Source organism: Alligator sinensis, unplaced genomic scaffold (genome assembly GCF_000455745.1).
Source record: "Alligator sinensis unplaced genomic scaffold, ASM45574v1 scaffold827_1, whole genome shotgun sequence".
NCBI classification, from domain to species: Eukaryota; Metazoa; Chordata; order Crocodylia; family Alligatoridae; genus Alligator; species Alligator sinensis.
This window is the reverse complement of record NW_005842726.1, coordinates 720,381-744,205: the sequence shown is the minus strand read 5'-3', so window position 1 is coordinate 744,205 and position 23,825 is coordinate 720,381. Positions and strand designations below refer to the sequence as shown.

Here is a 23,825-nt window from a genome sequence, read left to right as displayed (position 1 = left end):
CACCCACGGGCCCGGCCCCCCGCCCGCCGCGCCGTCCCCCGCCGACGCACACGTCACCGCGCCGCGACGCCGGAACCTCCTGCCGCGCGCCCCGCCCTCTAGGCCTCGCTCTCGCTCTCGCTCTCCAGGCCCCGCCCCCTTCCGAGGCCCTGAGCCGAGTCGAGTCGAGTCGAGTGGGCGGTGGGGGAGGGGCCGCGCAGCGCAGCGCCTGGGCCCGTCGCTGCGCCTCAAAGGGGCTTTTCCAGCGCGTGTGAGTGGGGTCCTTCCTGGCTTTCCTTTGCAGCCCTTTCGTGTTTCACGTTTCAGTGCCTGTGTCTTGCTCTTCCCCTTCTTCTGTAGGACAAGGCCTGGCCATTTCGTAGCTTTTCTGATCCCCTCTCGGGGTTTTCTCAAGGATGCCAGGGGCCTGGTTCTGTTTGATGTGTCAGGTATCCAGGCTGTAGCCGTATGGGTGTAGAGGCAAAAGCGATCAGGACTCGTGGTAGAGGCGATCCCTTTTATTAGACCAACTAGTTTTTGTAAAAATCCTGATGGTCTAATAAAAGATATCACCTCGACCACAGTTGCGATTTGGTTCCTTTTGAGATGGTCTCAGGTTTCTGTCTGACCCTCGCAGCTGCCGACATAAAACAACACTGAATCACGGAGCAGAATTTCTGGAAAAGTTTCCCCCTGGCTAAAGACATGCATCCCATGCGGTGTCAGACCTTTCTTTATCTTCGGTGCAGCTGTGGTTGTTTCTCCTTTGTGCCAATCACATATTTTAAAAGGGAAGGGTCCAGCTTGGGTTTCAGCAAGTGAAGAGCAAGCTAGTGTCTGTGACGTGAGAATAACCTGGCAACAAGGCCTGGCTTTACTCCAGGGAGGTTTTTTTTGGCTGGCTAACTCGCCCCTGCTGCCTGTGAAGCACTGGGATGGGGTCTTCACCATGACATTTGAAACCAGACTTAAGTTTCTCCAGTGTAAAAGAAAGCTTGGATTTGTTTCAGCACCTTGTGCAAGCACAATGCATGATGCCAGGATTGCACTGGCCCACCTGAGTAAAGAGCAATTAATCTCACATGGAGGCCTGGCCCCATTAAGAGCAATCTTAAAAGGAAAAAACAAAAAAATTGGTTGTGCAAGGCTGGTCTCTCTAAATCTTTCAACCCCAGGCTCCTCTCCTCAGGGGGGTTCTTAGCTGTCTCTTGCTAGTAGTTTGGCAGCACCACCGGAGTGTTTCTTTTAACCTGCCATGTTCTAACATGCTTTGGAAAAAGGAAGTACAGGCAGTCCTCAACTTACAGCGTTTCGAATTACAACGTTTCGCACATACAACGTTTATAAATTGACACCCTGTTGACACCAAGCATTGTTCGACTTTACAATGCTTGATCCGATTCGACTCCACGCCAGCAAACAAGTTCACCGCGTCGCTCATCTCCCTGGAGAACATCTGTCCAAACTGCCTTGGACACTTTCTTTAAGAAAGCAGACAAGATTCCAGAAAAACCTGCAGCCAAGACTCCTGAGAAGACTTCAGCCAAGAACCCTTCAAAAAGTCCAACCAAGAGCTTTTCAAAAAGTCCAGCAAAGTCACCTCAAAGAATTCCTACCAAACCAATATGATGGCTATTTACAATATAAATATGTTAATGTAGCTATATTACTCATCTATAATTGATCGAGTACAAAATTCTGGGGTATTTTTTAGTGAAAATAGGCTATTGGGCCTTGTTTCAGGAACCAATCTCCCATTTATGTTTCTTATGAGAAAATTGGTTCCAAGTTACATTTCAACTTAAAATGTAGTTTTCAGGAACCAATTGTGTCGTAAGTCCGAGGACTGCATGTAGCTTGCTTGCTGGGCCCAGTACAGAGTGGATTCTCCCAGCATCTTCGTCCCAAGCAGGAAGGTCTCCAGGGCTTGCAGAGAAGAGTGAAGAATTACCCAGCAGCATAAATGCTCCTGTCTGAGCTACCTGGGGGGAAGGGTTCAGAATCTTTTAGGCTCCCACCAACATCAGGCCTGAGTTGAAGATACTGTCAGTGACACATTGCTAGCTAGGAAGTGTAGAGAGACCAAGATCTAAGGAGAGAAGGCTGAGCAGCAGGCTACCTGCATTTGGCCTGGAAAAGAGGATTATGAAGAGGTACTGGGGACTGATTCATTGCTCTAAAGTAGGGGATTTGGTTGCCCTAGGGAGTGTTCATTTGAATTGGTTCAGGGGTATAGGTTATAGCCGTGTTGGTCTAAGGACATAGGCAGACAAGGCTCTTCCAATATCTTTTATTAGACCAACTCAAATAGTAGGAAACAGTCTTCTTAGCAAGCTTTTGGGCACAAACACCCTTCATCAGGCTGAGGAAGCATCTGAAGAATTGAATTGGTATGATTTGGAGGTTCTTCCATGAAGGAGTCTGTTGGGTGATGTCTTGCCCCTTTCCACAGCTTTTTCCTGGGCCTTGGGTAGTGCAATTGGCTGGTGGTTTCCCTACCTTCCTGGGGTGATGTGTTGGCAGGCTTATGTCAAGTAGGCTATGTGTTCTGTTACTTCGGCAAAATGTTAGTGTCACAAGCATAATGAGAGCCAGGTTCACCACCTAGGGTGCTAATGCCTGCACTTGGAGTGTGTTTCAGTTGCTCTTCAACTAAGACAGCAGCTTTAAAACACTTGACTTAAGAGAGAAAGAGGCAGCTCTTTGGGGGTAGGGTAAGACCAAAACAGAACATACCCCGAACCCTTTGTGTGCATATGGGTGTGACCCAGCCTATTAACCCATAATATGTTTGGAGCTTCTCTTCCTTCCTTCCTTTCCCAAGAGGCCCTTTTCTACCTCAGTGCAAGCCTTCTGTGCTGTGCATAACCAAATACCAAATGACCACATTATTCTCAGGCAAATACATGGAGTAAGGGGTGGGGAAAAGAATGCAACAGAGAGAGAGAGAGAGAGAGAGAGAGAGAGAGAGAGAAGTTTTGAAATGGAGTTAGAGAATTGGCAGTTTGCAGGAACAGAAGTGCTTCACCAAACTGGAGTAAAATAAGCAAAAGTGAGATCCTAAGGAATGGTAAGGAATAATTTATTTCTGCTGGGTATTGTTTCCAGCATTTGTCTGTGAGTTATTTGGGCAAAATGTAAACCATGTGATAAATTAAAACAAAACATTTACACCTTGCAAGTGCAATTGTATGCATTCTGGTCTGTGGCTCTCCCCATTCATTCTGTCACTCCCTACGTCCCCAACCAGTCTCTCCATCCTTCCTCCAAAAAGTTGATATATTACGAATAACATATTAAAGTAAAACAATAGCATAATCAGCTTTATCACATAATTGAGGAATATTGCTACAACTGTGTTTAAAATACAGGCAAGTTTAGATGGTCTTTAGCATTACCAAACTGGGTAGCAGGCTTCAGACTTAAAATAAATGGTATAATCTTCAACTTGTTTCAGGCTGTCTGCAGATGCAAGCTGGCATCAGTTACACTCGGTTCATGTTTTCTTTTTATCCATGAGGCTTAGAGAATTTTCTGAAGTGAAAGTTGAGATTCTGGTCTCACTCTGTGACAGGCTGTGGCAAGTTGCTTGTCCTCACAAGGCGTTATGCTTATATGTTGATCCAGCCTTGGCCTGTGCCCAGACAATCCTCTTTACAGATTTTATATTAATCTCACTGCAAGCCAGGACAGAACTTTGTGAGTTTAGAGAGCGCTGTGTGAATAATTAAGCATAGATGATGTGATGATCAATATGAATCATTCTCAGAAAATATATCTCATTACTGAGTCTCAGCAGTTTAATTGAAGGAACTTTCTGTAATCATGGACTGTGACAGACAGCAAGAGTCATTCAGCTTCTTAGACAATCTTTGAGGGGTAGCAGGATGAGCATGCGAAAAAGTTGATAGGCAGTTCCTAGATAAATCTAAAGTTTCATAGATCCTGCTTCTTCAGACATTTATATGCGTGCTTGCTTTTAAGTATGGGATACAGGTAGGATTACAGTAGTACTAACTGAATCCTGCATTCTTTACAAACCCAAACCATTTCACTTGAGTCATGAGTAACTGGTGCCTCCTGAATCTGGTGGGGGCACCCACAGAAGTATCGGCCGACAGTATCAGTGTCGGCCGTCAGAGGGGGCACCACCCCGTAAGGGGGGCATGTGCACTCCCTACCAGTTGCCTATGACTTGAGTGAATTTTGGTTGAGAGGTCTTAAAGCTTCATACCTTTTTTTCTATTTTGCAAAATAGAGAAAAATGTGCCAAGTTGCATACTAAACCCATGAGGACTTAAAATGGTTTTATAAACTTCTTTGACACTTTGCCTAAGAATAAGATTTATTTATTTTTCAAGTTGAAACATTCTGCTTCAATGCTGAAAATCCAAACACAATGGTACTGTGTTACTGTTGGAGAACCAGAAAGTAAAACTCCTCAGTGTTGTTTTACTGTTCAAGAAAATATAAACGCATGAAGTCAACTGCATCAGTTGTTGAAGGAAGAATATTTTAAACATTCTGTAATAGTCACATGAAAACGTGAGTCAAGTTGAACTGATGTCTACATGAGCTTACCAGTTCACAATGATACTAATAACCAGGAATCCTGGTTTTCTCTGATTTAAAAAAAAAATCCCCAATTTTTGGTTTATATCTACATACATACGCGCGCGCGCACACACACACACACGTATAAATGTGGTGTTTCATTTAAATCGTGGAAAAATGTGGAGTTGGGGTTACTTTTTTTAAATAAAAAATTGGGGATATTTTTAAATCAGAAAAAACAGGATTCCTGCTAATAACTCACAGATTGTGGCTTTTCAAGTTATCACCTGTGACTTCTTACTGAATATGTTTAAATTGGTTGTGTGTGCGCATTGGATATACCTTTCCTGGAGCCAGAAATAATGTAACTACCCTAATGCAACACATGTAGCCAAATGATGTGGAGGGGGAAGGTTGTCGTCTAAAAACAGAGCATATTTGCTGACTTCAGTTAGGGCAAGGATGTCAAACATATGGCTTGTTGGCCAAATCTGCTCAGGGGAGGAGGGGCAAACACACTTAACACCCCTGACTTAGTTTAATACAGACTGATTATGTGGCCCCAGAACCATTCACAACTGGGTGTTGCTAGTTGAAATGCTCTAGAACAAAGGTTCCCAAACTCTTTCATATTGCGTACCCGTTTCCAGATTTACCAGTTGCCTGCATACCCCTACCAGAATACATTTTATATTTTAACATCTTAAATGCCTATTATTATTATTATGAAAATTAAATGCACCATTACGCAATTTCTCCCGCATATCCCGCAGGGATGTCTTGCATACCCCCAGGAGTATGTGTACCACAGTTCGGGAGCCCCTGCTCTAGAAAACAAAATGTTGACGCACTTTATAAAATGGCAGTACGTTAATGGTCCTGTTGAGCCTTGCTTTGCATCTCATGTAGTCTCAGTGCAAAGTGGATATAGAATGCTACCAAATTAGAAGTTTAACATTTTTTCAACTAATTTTGTAGTGTCATTGCACCAATCAATCGAATTCACTATATGGCATAGGGTGGGTAAGATAACTAGTCGGGTGGAAGTGCTTGACTTCAGGAAGGCTAACTTCAGTGTGCTCAGGAGTCTAGTCAATGTTGCACTGCAGGATAAGAGTATTGGCAAGATGGGAGTCCAGGAAAAGTAGTTGTTTCTAAAGGAAGTGATCCTTTGGGCACAGAGGGAGACTATCCCAGTACGAGGGAAAAGGGGGAAAGGAGCCAAAAAACTTTCTTGGCTAAACAGGGAAATCCAGGGGAGTCTAAGGGCAAAAAAGAAGGCATGTAGGCGGTGGAGGCAGGGGGAAGCTACTAAGGAGGAGTATACCTAGTTGGCCCCTACACAGCTGAGGCTGGCAACACAAAGACAACAAAAAGTCTTTTTTTAGGTATGTAGGAAATAAAAGGAAGGCGCAGGGCAGCATAGGACCCCTACAGAACAAGAAGGAGCAATTAGTGACAGACAGAGGGGACAAGGTTGAGCTATTCAGTGAGGTTTTTTTCCTCAGTGTTCCTGAACAGGGGTCAAGATAAGTCTCCTAATGGGTTCTTAGGTGGGCATCAGAGGGACACCAGCCCACCAACTGTTGACGCTGACTTGGTGCAGAGTCACTTGGATGAACTGGATGTGTTCAAGTCAGTAGGCCCGGACAAGCTGCATCTGAGGGTACTGAAGGAATTGGCCGGTGTCATAGCAGAATCACTGGCATGGCTGTTTGAGTGCTTGTGCTGCTCGGGTCAGCTCCCAGAGGACTGGAAAAGGGCCAATGTGGTCCCTATTTTCAAGAGGGGGAGGAAGGAGGATCCGAGTAATTATAGGTCAGTCAGTCTCACCTCCATCCTTGGAAAGGTCTTTGAAAAGATTATGAAGGATCATATTTGTGAGAGTCCAGTGGGAAAAATAATGCAGCAGGGAAACCAGCATGGATCTGTAGCAGGTAGATCGTGCCTAATCAATCTGGTTTCGTTTTATGACAGGGTCACAAAATGCTTAGACACTGGAGTGGAGGTGGATGTCGTTTTCTTGGATTTTAGCAAGGCCTTGAAACAGTATCTCATCCCATTCTCGTAAATAAATTAAGAGGCTATGACAGGTGTTTACATGGTCCAGCGAGTGGCAAATTGGCTTAGCAGTTGCACTGAGAGTGGTAGTAGACAGGTTGGTATTGACCTGGAAGGATATGGGTAATGGGGTCCTGCAGGGTTCGGTCCTTGGACCTGTACTCTTCAATATCTTCATCAGTGATTTGGATGTGGGTGTGAAGCATACTTTGTCCAAGTTTGCAGACAATACTAAATTGTGGGGTGAAGTGCACACTCTGGAGGGTAGGGAACAGTTGCAGGCAGACCCGGACAGGTTAGAAAAGTGGGCAGTACACAATAGGATGCAGTACAACAAGGACAAGTGCAGAGTGCTGCACCTAGGGTGCAAACATATCCAGCACACCTACTGGCTGGGAAGCGACCATCTCAGCAGCACAGAAGTGGAAAGGGATCTGAGTCCTAGTGGACTCTAAGATGAACATGAGTCACCAGTGTGACGAAATCATCAGCAAAGCTAACCGCACTTTATCATGCATCAGCAGGTGCATGACAGATAGAACCAAGGATGTGATACGTACCTTTTATATGGCACGGGTCAGGCCGCAGTTGGACTACTGCATCCAGTTTTGGGCGCTGTACTTCAAGAAGGATGTTAATAGACTCGAAAGGGTCCAGAGGAGGTCACTTGTATGGTTAGGGGCTTATAGGACAAGCCCTATGAGGAGAGACTGAGGGACTTGGACCTCTTCAACCTCCGCAAGAGAAGGCTGAGAGGTGATCTTGTGGCTGCCTACAAATTCATTAGGGAGGGCGCAGCAAGGGATCGGAGATGATCTATTTACCAGGGCACCTCTTGGGGTAACAAGGAACAGTGGTCACAAACTGACAGAGAGCAGATTTAGGTTGGATATCAGGAAAAACTTCTTCATGGTAAGGGTGGCCAACATTTGGAATGGGCTTCCAAGGGAGGTGGTTCTCTCTCCCTTGGGGGTCTTTAAGAGAAGGCTGGACAGGCATCTGGCTGGGGTCATCTAACCCCAGCACTCTTTCCTCCCTAGGCAGGGGGTCAGACTCAATGATCTGTTGAGGTCCCTTCCGACCCTAGCATCTATGAATCTGTGAATCAATGTAGAAGTTTGCATAAGGTGTAGTAGGTGCTAAATCTTGCACTTTTCAACAAACCCTGTGTCTGCTGACAAAAGAGTTTTGTTTGGCTCTGCAATATTATTTCAAATACTAAGTCTTTTGAGCAGATTTTCAAGGTACCTAAATAACTCTGATAGATTAGTGCCTGAAAGAAACTGAACAAATAAAGGAAAGAGACTTTACTTTTACAGGTGTAAAGAGGTCAAAGGGAACTCTGACAGAAGAAGAAAAAATTAATTTGTAGAAAGTTCATGAAAAGAAAAACGCACATGTTTTCACTTGAGGATATTTCATTCTTTATGTTTTATAACAGAGAGTATGCAACAATCATATATTGTCTTAGTTCACAAAAGAAAATATGGATGTATCATCAGAAAAGAGCAGATACTGGCCCATACCCTTATGTGCTAATGGGGGAAGAGGGCTCAAAGACTTTCTTCTTTCTTGCCCACAAGAGAGATTTTAACAGTGTACCACTTCTGCTTTAGTACCCAGATAGGGTCTGCCAGATTTTCTCTCTGCAAAGCTGCATGGCAAAACTTTTCAAATGACTTCTGACAGGGTTTGTTGCAACTTGTGCAGCTTCTTCCAGTGTATATATCTGCACATATATAGAGCGCGTGTGCATGTGTGTGTGTAGTCAGCAGAGGCAATAGGAGCTTGTAGCAGGAACCATGCCATTACCAGGTGGAAAAGTATCAATAAGAGGGATTAGTGTGTTTCTTCTACCTGACAGAAGAATTAAGAGGAAACTCAGTTCTCATGGGTTACTTTTGTAACCCATATACAAGAGCCCTATAGATGGATTACTCTCATAGGGGGAAAAATCAGGAAGTCTACAATGAAAATTCAGCAACGTCAGCATTTCTAACAAGCTCCATGAAGTACCTGTTGCAGTTCAAAGTGGGTTTTTAAACTTAGTGCAGTTAAGGACTGACATGATCTCGTTTGATTAATAGCAGAAAGGCTTTAATAACAACACCACAAACAAGCTATAAAACTAAATGACAGCAGAAGACTCCTTCCCAATATAAAATGAGCTATCATGGAAAGTCCTAGTACATATTTAGCTGCAGCATTGTTTTTCTTACCAATGAAGGCAAGAAGCAGTTTCAGTCTTTTTGTAGCCTTCACCAAGTGGGATCCTTTGCCTTAGTGGTAGCTGAACGCAGAAATTATTTCTCTGTCTCTCTTCTGGACTGTATATCTTGCTGGCAAATCTGTTCCTGGTTTAAATTAAACCAGACTCCTCCAGCATCCCAGCATGCTATCTGGGCTGGGCGGAGCTCTGCTTTCTGCTCCAGGGAGCTAGGCTGGCCTCTGCTCTTTAGCTGGAGCAGGTGTAGGGTGTGGCCAGATGCTGGCCTGTCATGGCCCCTAAGGCAAATTCTCCCCTTTGTCCCCTTTCTCTCCTCCCCCACCCAGCCCCCTTCCACTGGCAAACCCTGGGGACTGCAGCTGGGGTTTGCCAGCCCCTGCCGCACCTCCGTGGCTTGCCTGTAGCCAGGAAGAGATGAAGTTAATACCTTCCTCTGCCCCTCTCTCCCCCGGAACCCCCTGGGGGTTTGGCTGCAGTCTCTGCAGCTTGCCTGCAACCAGGCAGGGAGGGGATTAATTCCACAGCATGTCCTGGAGTGGGGGGAAAGACGCAAGTTAGTCCCGTGTGTGCAGATCTAAGCCCTGCACCTTTGAGCCCAGACCTAAGACCTGCAGGACCAGACTGAGAGGTGGGAAATGTTGGCAAAGACCTGACAATCATCACAGGTGCAAGAGATGTAGTTAAGGAAAGTTGCAAACAGCTTCACCAAAGAATGCAGAGAGCTACATTTACATTATAAAGCAGAATGTGTAAAAGGTGTGAATACCTAAACAAAGCCTTTCTGAATGCTTGGTTGTAAGGAGGGGTGTAAGAGCACACACTAACTGCTGAAACTTCCTTAGCCTGACAAAGGGTTTTTGAACCCGAAAGCTTGCTTAATAACTATTCTCCAACTATTTGGGTTGGCCTAATAAAAGATATCAAATTCACCCAAGGAACCTTGTCTGAAACCTTGTCTGGTCACCCAAGGAGACACTCTGCCCTCAGGCTTAGTAAAACTAATTCTTATCTTCCTGGTTTACATTTTAAGTTGGACTAAGTTGTATATGCTGTGTTTTACTGAGCTGTATCTTAGCTTTGGCAAAGATCTTTGGTAGTTCCCTGTGTCACAACCCAAAGTTGTGATTTTTTGTTTGTGTGTGGTTCGGCACTGCTAAATTATTTTCCCACTAAATTGCAGCTTCTTTGCACGTTGGAGTTTTCTGCTGCAGAGGAAAACCCCGGTGCAACGGAGTATTCCTGCCAAATTTGTAGCTTTCTTTGCATGGTGCATTTCTTTTGCATCTAGGAAGTGCTCGGTGCAAAGAGTTCCCGCCATTTGTATTCTAATTGGTGCCACATTATTGGCCGATTCTAATACATGCACACGTGGCGGCTAGCGATTGGCTTGCTAGCTGTATAAAGAGCTTGGGTGGTTTCCGCCCAAGTTGGAGAGAGAGCAATTGGAGTTCGAGAGGGAGAGCGTGAAGATCTCTAAGCGCTGCGGATCCTTACGGACCCAACGCTTTTCTTAAAAGGCAATAGAGGCCTGATAACCGAACCCGCAGAGCTTCAACAACTCCGGGGAAAAGAACGAACAGCCTCTAGCCTCTCCCCGTCGCTGATAAATTCCTAGACGTATCCCTTCCTGTACAAGAAACTACCAAACCCGCAGAGTTTCAATAACTCCGGGGCAGAGAAACTACCGAACCCGCGGAGTTTCAATAACTCCGGGGCAAAGAACGAATTGTCGTAGTCCTCTAACGAGGATTTAAGCGGAGCTGAACCTGGAAACTGTCCAGCCTACACCATGACCATCTTTGGTGTAAGTAAACAATTTTTAAATCAACCATTACGCGTCCGTGACTAATTCTAGCTCGCCACCGGTCCTCTCCGACCCCGTGTGCCTGGGCTGCTGGCCACAGCCCGCGTGTGCAAAGACGGGCCCGGCTTGCCCCTGGCTCGCACATGGCGACGAGGATGGGATCGGGAGAGAACTCGTACATGGCGACCCAGGTGGGATCGGGAAAGGGCCCGCACACCCTGTTGTATGCTCTGCAAATGGCTGTGTTTAATACATGCTTGCTTCAGAGAAAATATATTTTCCGCATCCCCACTCCTCAGTCTAGCAGCAGCTGCCTCCCCTCTCCCCCAAGCTGGTGGCTGGCATCCCGTGTGTTGTGCTAGCCCTGGCTGGTATCATGCCCTCTCTGCTGCAGCAGAGGAAGGGTGAGAGCCTTGGAGGGCATTCCCTCCCTTTTGGCAGTAGTAGGCAGGCATGCTCTAGCACCCCCCAGCTTCTGGCTTGAACCACTGCAGGCATGTGTCTGCATTTCCTGATTTAACAGAGAATGTCTGTCCAGTTATTAATTAGGTTACGATGCACAGTTTAGACTAACCTGCAAAGAGTGAATCGATTCAGGCTTGGGCTTTTTGAATGGCTGTCCCTACCCATACTTTTTAATTATATAGCGTCAAAGCATTTTTTTCTTGATGGTTGGTCGATTAAAGTCTGAACAAAACAGGACACAAGGGGGGACTATTACTGTACATTACAATATTTAACTATTTGAATCCTGTTTTTTTGGATTGTCTAGGTGTGAGACTTATTTTTTTGCATTTTCTGACCAGTCTAGAAGTTGTAAGTCAATCAAATGTGATGTGTCTTGATTGGCTAAACGGGATACCTAGGGGCATTGGTTACAGGACCTATCTCTGGGTATGTGTTTAACAATGGGGCAAATTTGCAATAGCCTGTACCAGTGATGGTCTATTTACATAACCCCAGACAGACATTGAATGATTGAGACAGTTGTAAAACCTCAGACAGCCATTAAATGCCTGTTTTGAGAAATATGAGGATGAGTTAACAAGGCACATATAACATCCATGCCTGTGCATTCTTCATGTGCAGGACATTTTTCCTGTATTCAGTGTGCCTCTTACAGGTTCTGCTTTGAAATGTAGATTTAGTTTTCTTTAGTTACTAGTTCAATTGAAATGTATATGTAGTTTCCCGCTTTCTCTGGTTATACCAGCTTAGTTTGGGCCCTTCTCTTGCTCTTTTAGGTTTGACACACACATGCGTAGGGTTACCATACATCTGGGTTGTCCTGGACACATCCTCTTTGGGTCCTCCCATCTCCAGCCAGGTAGTTTTTTAAATTATCAGCAAACATGCTGGATTTTGTTGTGCCTCTGCTTTTCCTGTACTTCTTGTTTTGCCCCAGCAAGGAGCTGCTTGGGGCTGGGGGCAGTGAGGGAAGGTAATTGGAGGCCGGGACATCATGTGATCTGTGCACAGGCCCCAGCAACTGCGGGCAGGTAAATCTGTGTGTGTGCGTGTGTGCATGGCTGTGGACCCTGGGGCTGCAGCAGGGTGGGGAGGCAGGGGAAGCGGGTGATGGGGCTCTTCAGGGGCAGCAGGGAGCTGCATGGGCAGCAGGGCCGGGGGGGCAGGGGGCTGCAGGTCAGGAGTGAGAGGTATCAGCAGGGACAGGGAAGGGCTGCAGGTTGGGAGTGAGGGGCACCAGCATGGTCGGAGGCAGGGTACTGTGAGTTGGGCGTGAGAGGCAGGGCTGGGGGAGGATCTGTGGTTTGGGAGTGAGGGGCAGGGGCAGGGGTAGGGCACGGGCATATCACTGACCTCCCCAACAATCATGTACTCCCTCTCAACCTCCCCCTCACAGGTGTACTCTTTTTTGAAACTAGAACTATAGTAACCCTACACATGTGATGAGTGTGTCAGGTCTCTGTCAACAAGTTTTCTTTTAGAGGGACCATCACTTTTATTTTTAGGCTTGGGTGTGGTAGAGGGTTGAGGCCTATCTCACTTAGTGCCTAGTAGGTGGCAGTCACTAGCAGAGCAACTGTTTGTTCTTCTTGATAGCGCTCTCACTATCCTCATCCACTCTTGTCCTGGCCTTCATTATGACTGTTATCATCTTATGGCATAGGTTTGTTATTGGGTGCTGCAAGATCCACTTTCTCTAAGCCTAATGGGTTGCAACCATTAGTCAAGACGGATCTTCTTTGCGGCAGTCTTGTCTCCACAATCCAGTTTTGCCCCCACCACTGTTCTTGTGCAGGAGGGTTTCTTTCCTAGCTATTAAAACTTTCAGGTGATTACAAACACTATGATGATTTGGCATAATCTAGCACAGAACATTAAATCAATTGGGATTGCTTTATTTTGCATGGTCCCAGCCATGATCTTGCATTCTTGTGCAAGATGTACTGTTATTTCAATTTGGTCATTTAGATTTTATGTGTAGGTCTGGCCAAGCTTTCACAGTCATCAGTACCTCTTCTGTGATTCAGAGCTAGATATGTTGAAAATGTTTGAACTACTGCTTGGCATATAGTTTCTGGTCTAAAGTAATGAAGTGCTGGTTTGGATTCCAAAGCTCAATTTGTAACAGTTCTTTAGCAAGATAAAAAACTTTTACACTGATCTCTGGAAAAAACTCCAAAGGATGATTATTCTCTTTTCTAGCAACAGCTAGCTGAATACAGAAACAAAAAGAAAAAGCACATATTTTAGTGCAAAAAGCCTTCTTCCAGTTTGACTTGTTGGTATTTGCAACCCATTTTCTAGATTTACTTTGCAAATCTGTTATTGAGCAAGTTCTTCATAAAAATAAAATTCATGTCTTCATTAATGCCTATGAAGCTGTGAACAATGGCTAAGCATGTGGTGTGCTAAAAATTGGTGTGCATTCCTTATTATGCTAGTTAACATAATAATTTCACTGTGACCTTGTTCTTCCTATCTTTCCCATTTTGTTTGCTTTCTTCATCTGTTGTGTCTCATTATCTGCTAGAATCACATGCTCTTTATGGCAGGAACTATCTTCTTAACATGTCCCTATGATGATTAGAACAGGGTGCTAAGCCCTCATTGAAACCTCATTGAGTCACTTCAGTACAAATAAATAACACTATGAATTCTGATAGAAAGCAAAGTTGTTGGTAATATTAGCTTGATTAAGCATCACTTGGAGTGTTTGTAGTGGAAGGGCTTGCTTGCTTGTTTGGAAAAGAGCTCTCTATTTTCAGAATAGATTAATCAAATATTTATGAATATTTTTGGGTAATGTGCAATCAGAAAAAGCAACTCCTGTTTTTTTTTAAAGCCCAGGTTATCCAATCAGCAAAAAAAATGCCACTACCTGACTTAACTGACAAAAAAATAAAGTGTTCCTAGAAAATAGAGGAATCAGTTCACAAACAAAACATGTACTTCAAAAGTATCACAAATCTTATTTGCTGAACAGTGCAGATAGATATAGTTGCAGAAAGCATGACTTGTCCACACATCATTTGGAGCAAAAAATAAAATCTTTTTATAGTAAAAAGATTTCTTTTTACTGAAGTCTTTTTCAGTATTTGTAATGAAAAATTCGTCCTGCTTTCTGGAGTTTTGGAAACTCTCTTCACCCTGGGAAGAGCAGAACAAGCCCAAGTTGTTGTCTGCCTTCTCCTAATGTAAAGGTCTTATTCTACCACTGGGAGATTACACTGGTTAAAGGACCTTAAATAGCATTATAATAAAATCATATTTCAATTAATTATGATTTGCAGTGAGCGTGCTAGTTTTAAATGTAGATAGCTAAAAATTAGCCATGATACTGGTGTGAAGCAGTAATGAAAAATCTTAAAGTTTTTTTTTTGAATTGCCACCTTTACTGATAAAATAAGTGGATTATCCTTAATAACTTGTCTGCATAAACTATATTCTGTTATCTTTTTCAGATTTGGCAGCAATCATTTCTTTTCCTCATTAAGAAGATTCTGAAGCTTTCCACCCATCAGTGGCATTTGAGTTGTAAGTCTTTTAATATTTTCAGTGTTTTGTGATGATAATTTTCTGGCTCCTTTTCCATTTTATTTTTTAATCTCACGTCCTCTGATCCTGTAACTAGTCACCTGCAGTAGGGCTGCCACTCTTCATATTCACAGGAGAATTTTAGGTAGTTGCAATATGCAGGACTTAAAAAAAGTATGTGTACAAAGGCACAGAATCTGCAGATTCACATGTGCATGTCAGAGACTGCCTATGTATTTAGTTCTGCACTTGCCAGTGAGATGTATGCAAAAATATTTGCATACTTTTGCAATGTATGCTTCTGAAACTCTGCTCCAATAGGTTTTGTGCTTTGCAGACCATACCAACTGATTAATTCACAAAGGGAAATATTCCCCTATTTACTACTTCAGAGGTTTATTTAGTCTGTTATTTAATTTAGCTGAATTCATATTCTAAACAAAAAATTAACTCTGTTTCAGAGAACCACAATGAAAATATTTTCCCAAGAGACAAGGGATTGTTATAGCAATAATAAAATCTCTTTTATTTAGTTGTTTTCTTTTCAGATACTTCACAGCTATCATAAGCTACTGTATACTCTGTCCATAGAACATTAGTGAACAGCTACCACGTCTGGGGTAAAGAGCTGTGGCGTACTGATGCCCAACATACTACATGACAGTAGGCACAGAAGTGAGAGGAAATTTTAGACAAGAATCCAGGGTAAAAAAGTACTTGTCCTGTCTGCCAAGTAGACATTAATAATGTATTAAAGTGTTGTCTATGCAAAAGACCCTCAAAATCAGCTGTATACACTTGAGATGAAATAGAACTGGAGGGGAGAGAGCAGAAAATAACAGCAGCAGAACTTTTGAGCAAAAAAAAAATTCTTTGAGTTTCAGATTTGGGTACCCTTGGAAACCTCCCAGATCATTAGGTTTCAAGGACTTGTTTGTCTTTCTTGTGGTAAAGGCCGACTTGAATTGTGCTATTTTATTTTGGGGGTGGACGGAGTAGCGTGTTTATATCAGATGATTGGGTTGAAGATAGGAAAGGAAGAGAAGCCAGATACCACTAATTAAAAATGGTAAAAGGGAACAGGCACCTCTCTGAGGTGCCTTTCTAAAATGATTTTGTTTCATAACAGATTTTCTCAAAAGGTTTCCCTACTTGTATCTAACTAAAAAGGATTTTTTTGTTGTTGTTGGGGAAGAAATGCCTCCTACTTTTCCCTTAAATTTAAGGCAAATACAAAATGTCTCATTTTTGGAAAACAGTTTTGTTAAGTTCCTTACTTAACAAAGAATACTGAGACTTACTTTTTCTCCAGGCCCAAAACAACAGGCTGTTTTATTCAGGAAAAACAACACCTAACTGGGAAGATGAAAGTCACTCTGGAACAACAGAGGGTGGAGTTCTAACTCTCAAGCTCCATCCCATAATAATGACTAACAATTTAACCCTATAATTGCCTAATTACTACATTCATCCCCTCTTAATTTACAACCCGGACATAATCTTTCAAATAACTAGGAGCTCTCCATTCTGTGGCTGGATAATGCCCATCCTCAGGAACAGGCTTCTCCTCTGGCTGGGGGAGTATATGTCTGTCTCCAGCATCTCTGACCTCTGGATAGGAGAGTTTGTTACAAATTACTGGGCTCAGAATTCTCAGTCATTCTACCCAATTGTGGGTCCTCCGAAAACCCTTCCTTTTCGGGCAATGGCTCCGGTTTCTCAGATAGGTTGGCTTGTAAGCAGATGTGGTCCTGACATCGTCTCACCATTTGGCCATTACTGACTCAAATTTTAAAAGATAAGGGTCCCATTTGTTTTTGGATCCTGCCTGGAATGCAAGTAGATTGGCAGGTACTGACATTTTTTGTGTAGACAGGATCATACTCCCCCAAAACTCTCTCTTTTGCATGATAATCATGGTTGTGTTTTTTGAAGGGTCTGTTTTTTCTGCACTTCTTCCTCCATATTGGCATACAGTAAATCCAAATGAGTCCTGATCCTCCTTCCCATTAATAACTGAGCAGGGCTCACTCTTGTGGTGGTTTGAGGTGTGACTCAATATTTTAAAAGGAATCAAGCCAATTTTGTCTCCAAACTTCCTCTGGTCATTTTTCTTATCCCTTCTTTGAAGGTCCTCTCTGCAAGACCATTCAAAGCTGGGTGGTATGGTGATGTTTGAATGTGCTTAATTCCATTCTTACTAAGGAACTTCTTAAATCCATGACTAGTGACATTTGGGGCATTATCTGTGACCAATACCACAGGCAATCCATGTGTGGCAAAAGTCTGTTGAAGTTTGTCACAGGTTGCTTCTGAGGTTGTTGAGTTCATGGGGTACACTTCCAGCCATTTTGAATGAGCATTTATTATGATCAAGAACATTTTTCCTAAATGGGAACCAGAATAGTTTATACGCAGATGAAACCAAGGTTGTCCTGGCCATTCCCAAGAATGCAAGTGTGCCTTTGCTGGAGGCTGTTGATATACTTAACATTGAGGCAGTGCTTGACCACCTTTTCCAGGTCTTTATATAGGTGTGGCCACCACACATACCTGCAAGTCAAAGCTTTCATTCGGAAAATTCCAGGATGTAGTTCTGCCAGTACTTTCTGTTGTCTTTGAGGGGGGACTACCATTCGCATGCCCCACAAAATACAGCCATCCTCTACGCTCAGTTCGGTACTTCTGGTCCAAACGGGCTGAAGCTCTCTACCCGGATTCTGTTTTGGCTAGCCCTGTAAGGTGTACCGTATTGCCCTAGACAGGATAGGATCCTGCCTAGTCCATATTTTGATCTGAGAAACCTTCACTGGTGTCTGTTCCAAGTGTTCCAGCAGCAAGACTACTTCCTGGGGCGCTCTTCTGTAGGAGCTGAGTCCAGTAGTGGTAGTCTGCTCAGGGAGTCAGCATTCCCATGGTCATAGCCTGCCTTATAAAGAATCCTGTACTCATACACAGCTAGGGTCAAAGCCCACTGCTGTAGTCTGTCACAACCCAAAGTTGTGATTTTTTGTTTTTGTGTGCTTCGGCACCGCTAAATTATGTCCCTGCCAAATTGCAGCTCCTTTGCACGGTAGAGTTTTCTGCTGCAATAGGAGAACCTGCGTGCAAAACGGTATTTCCCGCCAGTTTATAGCCTTCTTTGCATGGTGCATTTCTTTTGCATCATAGTGATGCATGGTGCAAAGGAGTTCCCACCATTTGTATTTAGATTCATGCCACATTATTGGCCAATCCTAAATTATGCACACGTGGCGGCTAGCAATTGGCTTGCTAGCCGTATAAAGGGCTTGGGAGGTTTCCGCCCAAGCTGGAGAGAGAGAGAGAGCAATTGAAGTTTGGGAGAAAAAGCGTGAAGATTTCTAAGCGCTGCTAATCCCTTCGAACCCAGCTTTTTCTTCTCCTTAAGAGGGCAATCGGAGCTTCAACCACTCCGGGGCCAATTACCGAGCCGAACCCGCGGAGCTTCAACCACTCCGGGGTCAATTGTCGGAGTCCTCTAGCGAGGACTTAAGTGGAACTGAGCCTGGAAAACTGTCCAGCCTACACCACGACCATCTTTGGTGTAAGTAAACAATCTTTTAATCAACCATTACGTGTCCGTAACTAATTCTAGCTCGCCACCGGTTTTCTTCGACCCCGCGTGCCCGGGCTGCTGGCCACAGCCCGCGTGCGCAAAAACGGGTTCGCAAACCGCTCCTAGCCCACACATGGCCGCATGGACGGGATCGGGAGGTGGCCCGCACATAGTCATGCTGCTGCCATAGTGGATGCTGCTTTATTTTCCTTCAGTAATCCTACCAAACTTTTGTGGTCCGTTATGATGGTGAAAGCCTTCCCATACAGATACTGGTGAAACTTCTTTAGGCCAAATATAATAGCTAAACTTTCCTTTTCCAACTGAGAATAACCCCATTCGGCTTTGTTTAGTGTCCTTGAGGCATATCCAATAGGCTATTCTTCCTGATTGTTCAGTTTATGGGACAACACAGCCCCTACTCCTTAGGATGAAACATCACAGTATAGGATTAATTCCTTGCTGGGATCAAAATGAACCCAAAGCTCTGATGATTTAAGTAGCCTCTTAAATTCTCAGAAGGTTTCTTCTTCTCTACCTCCCCAGTTCCATGAGATTCCTTTCCTTAAGAGGTGATGTAAAGGTTCTAAGAGAGCTGAAAGGTTTGGAAGGAACCGATGATAATAATTTAACATTTCCAGATATGCCCAAAGTTCTGACATGTTTTGTGGGGCCTTTTCAATAGCTGTGACTATCCGCCATGGGGTGAACTCCCTCCTTGTCGATTTGATATCCTAAGTACTACACTTCAGGCCTCATGAAAAAGCATTTCTTTTGTTTCAAATGTAGCCCCGCTTCTTCCAGCTTTTGAAATACTCTCTTGAGTGTTGCCAGGTGTTCCTTATCACCTTTTCCCGTGATGAGGATATCATCAATCCTCACCATTACCCCTGGAATCTCCTTTAAGAGGTTTTCCATGACCCTTTGGAATATGCCAGGGACTGATGAAATAAGGCAATCTATTATACTGTTACAATCCCTTGTGGGTATTTATTGTGGTGAATTTCTTACAGTTTCCTCAAGTTCCATCTGTTGATAAGTGTCGCTGGTAGGTGCTGTAAGGCTTCGGCCCCTTTCTGGTCGGTGCCTTCTTCCCTAGCGACGTCAGGGTGAGACTGCACTTTGGGGCCACCTAGATGTTTCCGAGTGCTTCCCCTACTTGCCTGCCACAACTTCGATGTTGATAGATGGGGAGGCAGTTCCCTGTCGGTGGTCCCAGATGGGTCATGACCCTGGTCTTTGTTCGTGGCGCTTCAAACCTCCCCTTTACCCCACCCTTACCACATTCACGGCCTGGGATGTCCTGGCTCCCCGTAATCCTCCCTGGGATGATATCTTCTCACCCAAGAGGACCTCCACGATTGGGGTCAGGTCTGTTCGGCTGTCAGTCTCTTCTGAATTGTTCCCTTGTCTTCGGACAACTAAACATGCCCCAATCTGGGGTTAACGATAACTTAGGAAAAAGGCTTAACTCAAAGAGATGTTCAGCATCCACCGATGGAATGCCTGGGACTCTGGCCCCCAGGACCCTTCTGCTTCCCAGGGATGAGAGGAGTTTCGCCCGTCTCTCTGGGTACTCTTCCCAGGTAACGGCAGACTAGGAGTTGATCACTCCTGATCCCACCACCTGGCGGGACTCACCCCTCCCCTGCCAGGCTCTGGGCCAGTCTCTGCCTACTCTTCCTTCTTCACCAGGCTGCCCGCACGGTTTTGCCGTCGTTTGCCACCCTCCCCTGTCACGGTACCTGGGCTCTCTGGAGCAGCCTGGTCTTTGCCCATGATGGTGAGGATGCTCTTTTCCTTCCCAAGGTGACCCTCCAGCAGGCTTCGGCTCCCTGAGTCTGGACCTGGGGTTTTCTCCGCTGGGTTTCCTTGGCTGCCGTTGGGGCTTCTCACCCTGTGCCCCACTCCGCCGCTTCTAACAGGCTCTGTTGCCTGCGTCTCCCTGCTGGTAGCTGGTCTTCCCCTGCCGGCGTTCTCTTCTCCACCGGTGATCCACTCTGCTCAGCCCAGCTCCACCGTCCGCCTCTCCCCGCCAGCAGCCAGTCTTCCCCTGCCAGCGATCTCCCTCTTCTTGTCCGGGCAGCTGGGTCTCTCCCCAGCTGCCTTTTGATCATCCTGTGCTGCCTCTTGGCCCCATCCCCGGGGCTCGCTGATCCGGAGGCTCAGGCAGCTGCGAAACTGCTGAGCCTGCGCCAGCTTTTCCCCGCAGCTGCTGCTTGTCCCGGAGCCTGCTGTGAGTATCGGTGTTTGTTGGGCGGAGTTTCAGGACATGTTGGGAGGGGGGCTTCTGCTTCTCCTCTCACAATAAGCCTGGGACATGTCCAACTTGCTAAAATGTTGGGCTCCTCCAAGCACTGCTAGCAAGTCCTTGGTGCATGGAATGGGGTAGTTGCCTAACTTAGAAACTTGATTGACTGTGACTTGATAGTCCCCACAGATACGGATGGTTCCATCAGGCTTGGCCACTGGTACAATGGGTGTTGCCCATTCAGCATACTGCACAGGGGAGATAATGCCTTCTAGTTCCAATCTATCCAATTCTGTTTCAGTTCTCTCGCTGAGGCCATATGGAACTGGTTTGGCTTTGAAATACTTTGGCTGGCTGCCCTCTTGGATATAAATCCTAGCTTTTATTCCCTTCAATGTACCTAACCTAGAGGAGGGCAAAATGGAGCCCACGGGGCAGATCATTCTATCTGGCCTGCGGGGCCCCTAAAAAATTTAGAAAATTAATATTTATCTGCCCCTGGCTGCCTGTCTTGTGGTCCTCGATGGCTTGTCAAAACTCAGTAAGCAGCCCTCTGCCTGAAATAATTGCCTGCCCCTGAAACCTGTCTTGGAATACTGCAGGGTAGGCCCCCAGGATTTCTTTTAGGGTAGGCATTTCCTGTAAGTCTAACGTACATATTTCTTCCCAGTGTAGTCTGAGTCTTTTCAGCCATGTTCTACCAAACAAGTTTGGCCTTTCTCCTTTTATTACTAAGGCTTTTAAGGTTTTCTGTTGTCCATTATGTAACAAGGATCCTTACTGATCCTATTACTGGGATATTTTCCCCAGTGTGAGTCTGTAGTTTCACTCTTGTCTTTTCCAGTGACCTGCTTTACACTGTTGATAAGTCTCTTCATTAACCACTGTGACAGAAGCCCCTGTATCTATTTCCATGCATACAAGTTGATTATTTAACTGTACAGTTACTCTGTAAGGTTCCACTTCATCCTCCATTACACAGTATACAGTGTGTACTTCTTCAACTGCCTCCTCTCCCTCGTTCTTCTGTATGTGATAATTTTTTTCTTTCTTCCCTTTTCTTTGGCCTGACCTTGTTGTACAGCCAGATAGCCCCCCTTGCATTTTTTGCTAAGTGTCCCATCTTTCTGCATTTATGGCACTGGGACATTTGTGTCTGGAAACTGAGGCTGAATGCATACCTCCACAGTGAAAACATCTCTTCAAGTCTCTAAACTTTTGTTGAGAGCTTTGCACTTGGTTTAAGGGCTCATGTTACGTTTCTTTATTGTGTAGATATATATCCTGTACATTTTTCACTGCTGCTTCCATGGCAGTTGCCACCTTTACAGCTTTGTCCCAGGTCAGGTCCTCATCTGCAAGTAATTCTTTTTGGATTTTTTACATCACCAACTCCACAAACAAATCTGTCTCAACATATCCTCTAGGACATTTCCAAAAGAGCAGTGTTCAGTTAGCTTTTTGAGCTCAGCAATATACTCTAAGATAGATTCCCCTTCCTTCCTCATTCTGTTATGGAATTTGCAATGTTCTACAATAGTGTTTGGCTTTGGAGTATACTGTTCCAATCTCTCAATATATATTGTTGCCAATCCTCAGTGTCTTGATTAAATTCCTCAATTTTCCCATAGGAAGACATAGTTAGATTTTCTCCTCCCCACTGTTAAGTTCCTTACTTAACAAAGAATACTGAGATTTACTTTTCTCCAGGCCCAAAACAACAGGCTGTTTTATTCAGGAACAAACAACACCTGACTGGGAAAATGAAAGTCACTCTGGAACAACAGAGGGTGGAGTTCTAGCATTCAAGCTCTGCCCCATAATAATGACTAACAATTTATCCGTGCTTTCACTTGCAGAGTGCCTTCTGCTTTCTCTTCCTTGTAACTTCAGCCAGGGTGCAAGCAAATTGTCACCAATTTCTCAGAAGTGTAGGGCATCATTTAACACATACTGATCACTTGGATCTTTGTCATGGAAATTTCTGAGAAATATTCTCTATCAAAACTGCTAGAGATCCAGGCTCTCTCTGGTAATCATTCTCTAAGATTAAAACAATTGACTTAAAATAATGAATTCAGTGAATTCAAACAGTGTCTGACCATTATCAGCAAATATTGTTTCTCTGATTTGTAAAAATGAGCAGAGGAGCCTTTTTTTTATTCTTCATGTGCACAAGCAAAGATTTTGACTTCTAGAGTTGCTTCTTGTTTGTAGTGACATGATCTGATCAGTCTGGTATAAGATGCAGAGCTCCTATGTGCTTGAATGAATGTTGTGTTTAGTATGTTGAAGTTTTCCGTGTTGGCATTTGCAAGCCACAGGCTGTATTTCGCAGCCATTTACAAAATGTTGTTGATGGCTATATGCAAAAGGACAAGTCTAGATTAACACATGGCGTTTCTTTCCTTTTTTTCTTTAATGAGCTTATTTAGTTATGTATTCTGCACCTTTGGCTTTATTTGATTTAACTCTAAAGGTTACCTTGTGACTTTGGATGCAGTCTGTGTCTTGTTGAAATCAGTCAACTTGCCATTGATTTCAACAGGGACAGGATCCTGGTATTTTAACAGAGGTCTTTCCTAGCTTTGTAGAATTTTAAAACTACATTTTAATAACTACCATTAGAACTGAAATTGGAATAAAATAGATATTACCTCCAGCTTATTTAATAATATGAATAATGCGTCTAAGGAGTTAGGTCTTCTTCTTTCTCTCAGCTATTACTTAGCCTTTGGGAACAATAAGTAACTTAATAGTAACTGTGCGGGCCGGGAGTGGTCTGAGGCCCTCGGGGGTTTTTCTTCGCGCGGCGGGCTGTGGCCAGCAGCCCGGACACGCTGGGTCCGGGAAGGCAGGCGGCACGCTAGAATTAGGCACGGACGCTTAGTGGTTGATTTAAGATTATTTTACTTACACGGAAGATGGTTGCAGTGCAGGCAGGAAAACTTGCTTGAGTTGCAGTTACAAAACGAAACAAAACTCGAACCTGCAGAACATGAGGGTACGTCGCAATGGGGTTTCGGCGTCGGGAAGATGAACAAAAACCTTGAGAGTACGTCGCAATGGGGTTTCGGCGACGGGAAGATAAACCTGCAGGACTCGAACCCGGGTAGAGCTCTGGATTCACTCACACGAACTTTGCTAGGCTCCGTGGAACTTGCGCGCAGGGAAGGGTATGTCGAGGGATCAGGCGGCGATGGGGAGAGGCAAGAGGTTGATCAGACCCCTATAGCCTTCTTGAGATACACGCTGGGTCCGATAGGCTCCGCAGCCCTTAGAGATCTTCACGAGATGTGAAGTTCTCCTCCTCCTGATAGTCGTGGAGTCCTCCAACTTGGGCGGAAACCACTCAAGCCTCTTATACGGC

General features: G+C 44.5%; 1 long non-coding RNA gene across 1 annotated transcript in view; it reads left to right on the top strand.

Annotated features, from left to right (window-relative positions):
- The first annotated feature begins 145 nt into the window (after nt 1-145).
- LOC112552020 overlaps nt 146-23,825 on the top strand; it is a 134,710-nt gene continuing 111,030 nt past the window's right edge. Inside the window, exons 1-2 of the long non-coding RNA XR_003096379.1 lie at nt 146-250; nt 14,555-14,627. This is a non-coding gene — a long non-coding RNA (uncharacterized LOC112552020). The remainder of the gene's footprint in view (nt 251-14,554; nt 14,628-23,825) is intronic.